This window comes from Oenanthe melanoleuca, chromosome 5 (genome assembly GCF_029582105.1).
Source record: "Oenanthe melanoleuca isolate GR-GAL-2019-014 chromosome 5, OMel1.0, whole genome shotgun sequence".
Lineage (NCBI taxonomy): Eukaryota > Metazoa > Chordata > Aves > Passeriformes > Muscicapidae > Oenanthe > Oenanthe melanoleuca.
Genome location: NC_079339.1, coordinates 30,114,387 through 30,123,297, shown reverse-complemented (window position 1 = coordinate 30,123,297; position 8,911 = coordinate 30,114,387).

The window sequence follows — 8,911 nt, the reverse complement described above, 5'->3', positions numbered from 1 at the left end:
AAAAAACAATAGGCTGATAGATTCTTAGTCATTACTGCAAATGACTATTATGAAGGGGAAGTTGGTTCTGAGTTTAAACATTAGAATCTAACTTTAAATCAGCTGAAAAATCACAACACACAGAGTAAGAATTTAAATACAGACAGGAAGAAAGATGCAAGATCCTGACTGAACATTAGGCCTTTTGCACGTTTCCCAGCAAAGGAAAAAAAAAAGAAATAAGGAAAAAATATCCACACTACAAGTACAGGAAATGATTCAGCCTAAAAATTTAAACAGCAGCCCAGAAAAGAAATGGGATAAATATGCCAAATAAACATATATATTTCTGCAGTTGCTATCAAAACTTAAAATAAACCTCTCTCCATATTGAGGTCTCCACATTGAAAAACTATCCATTATATAATTTCCAGTGAGGTCCTCTAGGAGCTGGGATCTACCAGATCAGAAGGAGATTTGCCTAAGAGTTTTACACTGATCTCAGCTGCTCTGAAGAATATATCTCCCATCATCCAGGTTCAACAATTGGACAGTGCATCTTGGAAAGCAATTTTATTCTGCTTTTCAAAACCACTTGGACTAGACATCGGGATTACTCCCAGTATCTAGCACAGGACAAATGGACACGATAATTTCCTCAGACAGTCCATTCTGATTTTTTTCAGAAATTGGTCTCTGCGGGGTTTTTTGGCAGCAGCTCTCAATCTGTTGCCAGCTCTAATAACCTGCCAGAAGTCTTTGACCATTGCCATTCCCTATGCCAGGCTAATAGTCCTGAGTTTTTGTGCCTACTGCTCATTCCAGGCCATTGTGCTCTGTGGCATTGTTATGGGACTCAGATCAGGCTCATTGATTCTTGCAAGGTAAACAGGCCCATAGACAATATGCTAAAGAGCTCAACTAATCCAGAAATAATCCCACTATTAAAGCTGTTTCTTCACAATGAAAATTAAAGGAGAGGGGGTGGGTAAAGGTCAGGAGCAAAAATGAACATCTAATGAACGTAATCCTGCCAGACTGACGTGACATGCTGTGCTGATTCTTCTGGAGGGTGAGTAGGCAGTTGTGCATATGTGTGTGTTTGAGAACACATGCATCCTGAAGAATTCTTGAATACAGAAATTTTACGACTCCAAACATGCCACCATAAATTACATATACACTGAAAAAGAAAAAAAAAATTGCCACAGGACTGAATTTCATATTTTTTTTGAAATCTCAGTCATGACATCTTTGGAACCTCACCAAGAAAATCTTTACTTCACATGGCAATTTGTGATCCTAATTATTTAAACTTAATGTTGACCAGAGTAAGATCCTGCACCAGTTTTCTATGCTTGTCTGAATACCTAGTTGAGGTTGTTTTACTTCTGAGTCTATCATCAGAATATATCACTGTCTGTAATAGGGATAAAAGCCAAGTTTCCTTGCTGTCAACATCAAAAGCCTCATGCAATTGTCACACACTTAAAGCATAAATGTTCAGCAGGTTCAGATTGTCACATTGGGCCTCTGCTCTAAAATCCAGTCTAGGAAAGAGATAAGACATCTTGTCTTAATTCACATACAGAAGATACTTACAGAAAGTATTTGCTAGTGTTAACACATTTAGAAATTTCTAAGTGAGCAGCAGTTAGGAAGGGCTTTTACTGCAAGGAAATTTTCCAGTGGCAATAAGATGACAACTGAAGGATGGCATTTTGTCCATTGATTATCTCATCACAAGGTTATCAAGAACTAGATGCTGGAGGAAAAAAAAGACCATGTATCTTGTCATACGGACTGATAAATCATAATATTTGAAATAATTATGAGTGTCAGTGTGCATTCTTCAGTTTATTTCTGGCTAACCAAGGACAATGACATTGTAAAAGACACAGTAAAGGCCTCACTTTATTATCCAGAACATACAAATAACATATATATAAGTGTGGCACTCTAGACCACAGAGAACATTTGCCATAACTATCTAGAAGAACTTTAGAGTCAAAATTTTCATCTCCAGAAAATATGTTGACCTTCAGTTTGTCTATGATTTTGAAAGTCATTGGATTACAGCTGTAAATTGCATTAGACCATCAATACTACAGCAAAAAACCCAGGCTTGACCATGTTGGAAGTCTTCTTTTACCAAAAGGTATAGATGAAAAAATTAGAGAAAGTTTCTCTTAGACAAACCCCTTGTCAGCCTAAGATGCTTCAATCATTTTAGAGATTTTTACTCTTACAATCTTTCCTCATTTTATGTGTTCCCATCTCCTTTGAATGGTTACCAACTTCTGACCCAAATAGAACTTCAAAACAGACTTTTATTTGGAATAATAACCCTGCCTCAAAAAGCATAATACTATCTTGCTCAATTTACTAACAGCAACAAAACCCAATTAATGATTGAATTTATGCCAAAATGAAAATCTGGGTTGGTTGAGGGTTTTTGTAGAAAAACCTGTTAATGATTTCATATGACTGCAGAATCTTGATCTCTGCAGATACATTTACCCCTCAAACAAATTACCAGAGACAGTACCACATTCTAAACCAGACAGGAGAAAAAAAATTTAAAAGACCACCATCAGAGGAAAAATTACCAGTATTGTTCTCCAGCAACAGAGCAACTGTTCATTTTTCTGGCCATTGCAACACACAAGTAACCACTACTCTTCAGATGATATGACATACTCATACTAACAGTGATTCTCCTCCCATCTCAAGAGGATAATTTGCTATTTCTTTCTGAGGTCTTTTACAAACCAAATATTTGTTCCCATTCTGCACATCCTGAGTGCTGATCCCAAAATCTTTTGCTAGAAAAGTGTGTTCTAGTGTATGTTCTTTTGCATGAATAATTTGTACAGTAATCTCCTTTCCTTTCCCCACATGACTGGATTAAAGTTTTATGGGGCACAGGGTAAAACCAAACAATAAGAATAATCTTATTGTCATCGTCACCAAGTTTCACAGCAATTCTGTTCTCCTGTTTTCCTCATTCCATCCTTTTCCTCCTCCCTTTTTTAGACAATTAATTTCTCAACTTGCTGTCCCTCAGTCTGAAGTCTTCCCTGCTGCTCACATGAAACAGTGTAAGTTACTGACTGTTGAAAACTTCAGCTGAAATGCAGCCAGGTCAAGATGAGGTTATATAAAAGTTTAAAGGCAACATTTTTAGGTCACATTCTCAGCAGCGCAGATTCCAAATGTTTCAGTAAGCAGACTGCACTTAACACTCTAACTGACAGTATTCATTAAATTAATACTGTGCCTATAGACAGTTCATAAAATGTATTTTTACCATGCACACCATATAAGCATATGCTGTACCATTCCCAGACTACCTATACAGCCAAGCATTTATTTGAACTCAGGCACAGACAGGAAAAAAGTTTAAAGTAGTTGTTTTTCCCAAAATACTTTAATAGAAAAAAGATGGCTTTTCTTTCCTTCTCTGTGTGAAGATTACCTAATCTTTGAAATTACAAACAAAATTAAAAGCCTAGTCATTCTAAATACTTTATACTGTGCATGCTTATTTCCCTTTCTTAATACCACTGCGTGTGCCAACTCTCACCACCGTGAAGAATCCTCACTACATAAAACCTTAGTTTTGATTTCTTTTCCTTAGTAAAATGGCCTTTATGGTATTTTGGTTATGCATTCTTATGACTGGAGATTTATTTGAACATTTTAGACATGAAACCTCTTTGTAACTCTTGGGAATGTATTCTGTTTGATTGCAAATCCTGAGAAAACATGTATTTCTTCATAGCTTCAATAAATTGAGTCTATGACTACAGGCATGAATGGATCAGAAAAGAGCAACAATATAGCTCTAACAGCAGGGCAAAACCTATCTGCCAGAAAAAAATCACTACATTTTCCTTGTGCATTTCCTTAAATTATTTTTTAAGCAGTTTTCTAGTGAACTAGTTACAACACATTACCTCCTATTTCCTGCTGGCTTCTGACTGAAATGGATAATTTGAAGTCTGGTGGAATATTAACAATGTATTATTTGACATAGATAATACTTTAAATGCACTGAATTCATAACATTATTGTACCTTTGATATGCTGTATGTATTTCATGGCTATCCTACCATTTGTGCTATGGTCCTCATTAATGGGTGATTGGAGGAATGAAAAATTGATTTGGCTTCTACATGGCAACCAAAGCAAGTGAAGGGCAAGGCCCAGATAGGTAGGCTGCTCATCCTTTGTACTCCCACCAAGTGTACTTATAAATGTTCTCCTCTTTTCCTTTTTCCCTTCCTACTTGATTCTACAGTTACTCATCTTTATGTGGAAATCTCTGTGGTTGTTTGATTGCCAGACAAGTTTACATTTTAATAATTGCTTATTCAGAATTATACAAGCTGGGACGGCAAAGAATCAAGAACAAAACCAACATTCCACAACAGGATGAGCTTCCAACTGTAGAAATAACAATGGGAATTAAAAAGGAGTTTTGCAGTTATAAAAATTCTTTAGCTATAAAAAGGAAATAAATGAAAATACTCATGGTGTCGCTAACATCTTGCATGATGAAACAACTACAAGCTAGTGTCCTTAAATCATCATTTACAGGACAAATAAATAAGCCAACACACTCCCAAAAGCAGTTGGATTACCATACATTAGCCACCATTCCTTCCATAAACATATCAATACATGTATTATAAACACTGTCAGAATTTCTCCTTTGTGGTTAGAATTGATATGCCAACTAAAAACCCCACAACCTTTATACACATACTTTCTGTATTTTGTTTTCATGTATTCACTTATACAGTCCTCTTTAACTTATTAATATACTAGTATCTTGTTTATATGTGAAGTTCAACACACAGAATGTCTCTTTTGAATGAAGAAAACTCTTGTTTCATCTCCTTCAAAACATGATGTGGCTACCAATATATTCCCCTTAATGAAGATGTCCTTAAAGAAGAAAAGGAGTCTTTTGGTTGACAATCTACTACAGGTGAAAAACATGTGGATCATCATGCAGTCAACAGCAGCTAGCTCATTCAGGTCTAGGTCCCAAAATCATGGTCATAACTGGGACAGCAACTGCTGACTATTGGCACGTTCCAATCTGTTAAAACCTTATGATCAGGCATGTTGGGGCACAGAAAACCATGCAGAATATCCTATTTCTAGTTCATATACTTAGATGCTTGCCTCCAAAATCAAGACCTGCGCTGCCCAGGGAATTTCTCCTCAAACACCCCATTCCTTAACGTACTATAGGCAATGGGGTTTGGATTTTTGCTTTTTTTTTTTTTTTTCCTTTTGTCCCCTTAAGCCTACATGGGCTACCTGACCTCAAATAACACCTTCCAAAAAAAAAAAAGGAAGTCGCCTACTTTTTCATGCCAATCCACATACCACATTCCACTGCCTTTTTAGTTTCTAACTCCTGAAAGCTCTGATTAAACATGTCTTCCTACTTGTTCACAGAATGGCTATTTTGTGTGGAGTATCACTGGCTCAGAAGTAAAACCTCAAACACAAAGCAACATAGAGTGATTTATTCAGCAACACAGGGGCAGTTTCTAGCATATGATGAACCGAAAAGCCACAGGCAGAGTAATGAACTCTAGAAACTAAACCTCTTCCTGATTTTTTTTGTCTATTTTTATCTAAAAGTAGAAATACTGTTTATCTGTCCCTGAGGATATATAAATTATTAAATGCAATATGCATATACTTTATCTGCTTATGTTTTTGCAAGTGAATTGGAGGCTTTTTCCTGGTTTGTGACTATTGGTCATACTCTGAAACATGTTCTAGCAGTTTCAGCTTTCTTGCATCTGTATGTTGAATACTATCCTGTCTTTAGCATGATTAAAAAATTGTCCAGAGCTACAAAATCAGCATTTCGTTTTTTAGGCCTCTTTAGCATATGGAGTATATTTGTAGGAAGAGTCATAAGAGGAGAATACATGTACTGAAAGTCACAGTTTCTTGAAGGTAAACTTCGTAAAGTTTGAGAATTGTTTCTCCTTCAGTAATTTAGTGATGAAAGAGAAAAAGATAAAATCCAGAAAGGACAGGCTCTTTGGATTAAGAATGGCATAATTTAAATCTGTATATACCTGCGAATGTGTACAAAGATACTGGATGTGAACAATTGCATGCAGCAGTCAGCAATCTAAAGGAGATTCTGCGCTGATGAATTACACTTTTAATAAGTATATTTGGCACCACTGTGCACTGGGAAGCTACAGGTGGTTAAAAATTTCTGAGAGAAAATTGCAGCTGGTATCCTCAAATCTTCACTTTTATCAACAAAAAATGTTAGGCTGCCAATGTGAGGCAGTACAGTGCTTTGTCTACCTGTTGAGGAAAAGACTGAGAACAAAGATTCAGTGTTTGTCTAAATGAACAATGGAGATAGTCTTGTATTAACTCTACTCACAGACTGAGCCAGCTAGACACAGCTGTGGTACAGAGACACTGCTGGTGAGTGCTGTGCTGGAGTTAATAAGCATAGCTGCAAGGCTGTATATTTTACTTCAGACCTGTTGCCAAGACATAAGATAGTATGTACTCCTAGATACAGACACTCAAATTACATTCCAGCTTATGCCTTGTTTATGCCTTGGCTTGATGTTTTCAGATAGGTTCCTTAGGACAAAATTTTCCAAATGGTCTTCAAGTTTGGATGTCTTTACCATTGCAGGAAATCAGGCTTATTCTTAGGAAGCAAATCGTTTACATTTGGCAAATACATCCAGGGCTGCTCTGCAGGGACAAAATTTTGGACTGGCAGTTTTTTAAAATCTTGTTTTCAAGTCCTTCCCTCATGTCTCTATTTTCCACCCCTGAAATTGAATAAAAAGTCCACAAATATTTAAAAATATTCTTGAGCACTTCTGTAATAAATCCTCTAATACTGATAGTAACTTCCAGGACTTGCTGGTTTGCTCTGTGCAGTCATTCTTGGTCTTCACTTACCTTAGCAAAGTTGTCTAAAGCCATGTTGAAATGCAAACTGTTTTACCTTATAAATAGCCTTGTATATAAAGAACAAAGTTGAAATTCATCACAGGGAAGACCAACTCCTATATATATGAACAAGAAATTAAATACAATGCAAAAATAACTGGCAAGACATCAAAAAACATTGACATGACCGAAGGTCTGCATTAAACTGCAGGTAGCACAAAAATTAATGATATGACACTTTGCAAAACTAAAATTCAAGGAAAGAAAGAGGAGACCACTGTCATACCAGTACATGCTACCAGAAATAGTCTATATAGAAGAGACTAAATTTTTTCCCTAAGCCTTACTAAGTCTTTAGATGGAGAATTGCATTGCATAAGAGTTTTTATAACCATGCCTTTCAAAAAGCTAAAGAAAAGCTGGAAAAAGTCCAAAGTGGAGATGAAGAGGTTCAGAAAATATGAACTATGAAGAGAGACTGAAGAAACTGGCTTTGTTTAGTCTAGAAGGAAAGACATGATAGGAGGCTTTCATGCATACAAGATTGCTTGTAAGGGGATGGCAACCAATCTCTATGTCTACTGAAGGAAGGACAAGAAGAAATCAGTCACTTCCAAAACACAAAACTCTACTGTGAAAGCAACTCTACAAGAAGAGAGGAGTAAGCAAGCTGCATGGGAAAGCTGTGGAACTAAACTAAAGGTTTACAAAACAGGTTGGGCAATTGGAAATGGTCTGCTGTACTTGAGCCTCTTTAAGCTCTCCTAAGTACTAGAAGGTCTCGTTGGAGCTTTTTCTTCTCCAGCATAAACATCCCAACTCTCAGCCTGTTTACATAGGAGAGGTGCTTCAGCCCTCGGATCATGTCCATGGCCCTCCTCTGGGCTTGCTCCAGCAGGTCCACAAATTACTCATGCTGGAAGTCCCAGAGCTGGATGCAGTACTTTGGTGGGGTCTCACAAGGGCAGAGCAGAGACAAAGAAATTCCTCTCTCAACCTGCTGACCATGTTTGTTTTGATGCAGCCCAGGACATGATTGGCTCTCTGGGTCGCTGTCACTGTCTGAGGGTCTCCTTGTGCCCAAGACCACTCAGATGGACATAGGATGGTGGTTCAAGGCGCAGGGTATTCTTGAAGCTGCTGAAGAAAGGCTGCAGGAGACAATCGTCCGGTCTCAAGGTCTGTTTTTTATTTCTTATCGATACAGTGTTCACGCTCGCGAGCAGCAGTCTGATCAGCACCGTGTCCAGGACGAAAGTCTGCCCACGAAAGGCAAGACTTATCTTTTATACCTTAAACTACGTATTCTATGTTTACACTATCTTTCCAATACTACAATATCTTATTACTATGTCTAGTTTTGTCCCCAACCAATCTGTGATTCCCAGCATCCCTCACCAACATGGAGAACAAGAAGAAGAAGAAGAAAGAAGACACCACACCCCAAATCCTCCATCTTGGCCTTGTGGCTGCTAATATAAACCATCCCAAAAACTACCTTTTCTACATACTAGCTATCTAATTCACACTCTAGATTCACTTAACGGTTGCATTTCTTCTCTGAGAGAAGGCAGATGTTCCCATGGTGCAGGACCCAGCTCTCTGACCCCCCTGGCTCTATTCGGGGGTCTTTCAGGGGTCTGACAGGGGGGTTCTCTCACCCACAGAGGGTTCAGAGGGACTCCCTGGACCCCCACAGGTTGCAAGTGCACATTTCTGGGTCATGCTGAACTTCTCAACCATCAACACCTCCAAGTCCTTCTCCTCGGGGCTGCTTTCAATCTGTTCTTTGCCCAACTTGCATTCATGCTTGGGATTGCCCTAAAACTGGTGCAGGACCTTACACTTGGCTTTGTTGAACTTCATGAGGGTTGCACAGGCCAACCTCTCAAGTTTGTCAAGATCCCTCTGAGTGGCACCCCAATTTGGGTTGTCTTTCCTTACACAGATGCCAATTTCCATAGAC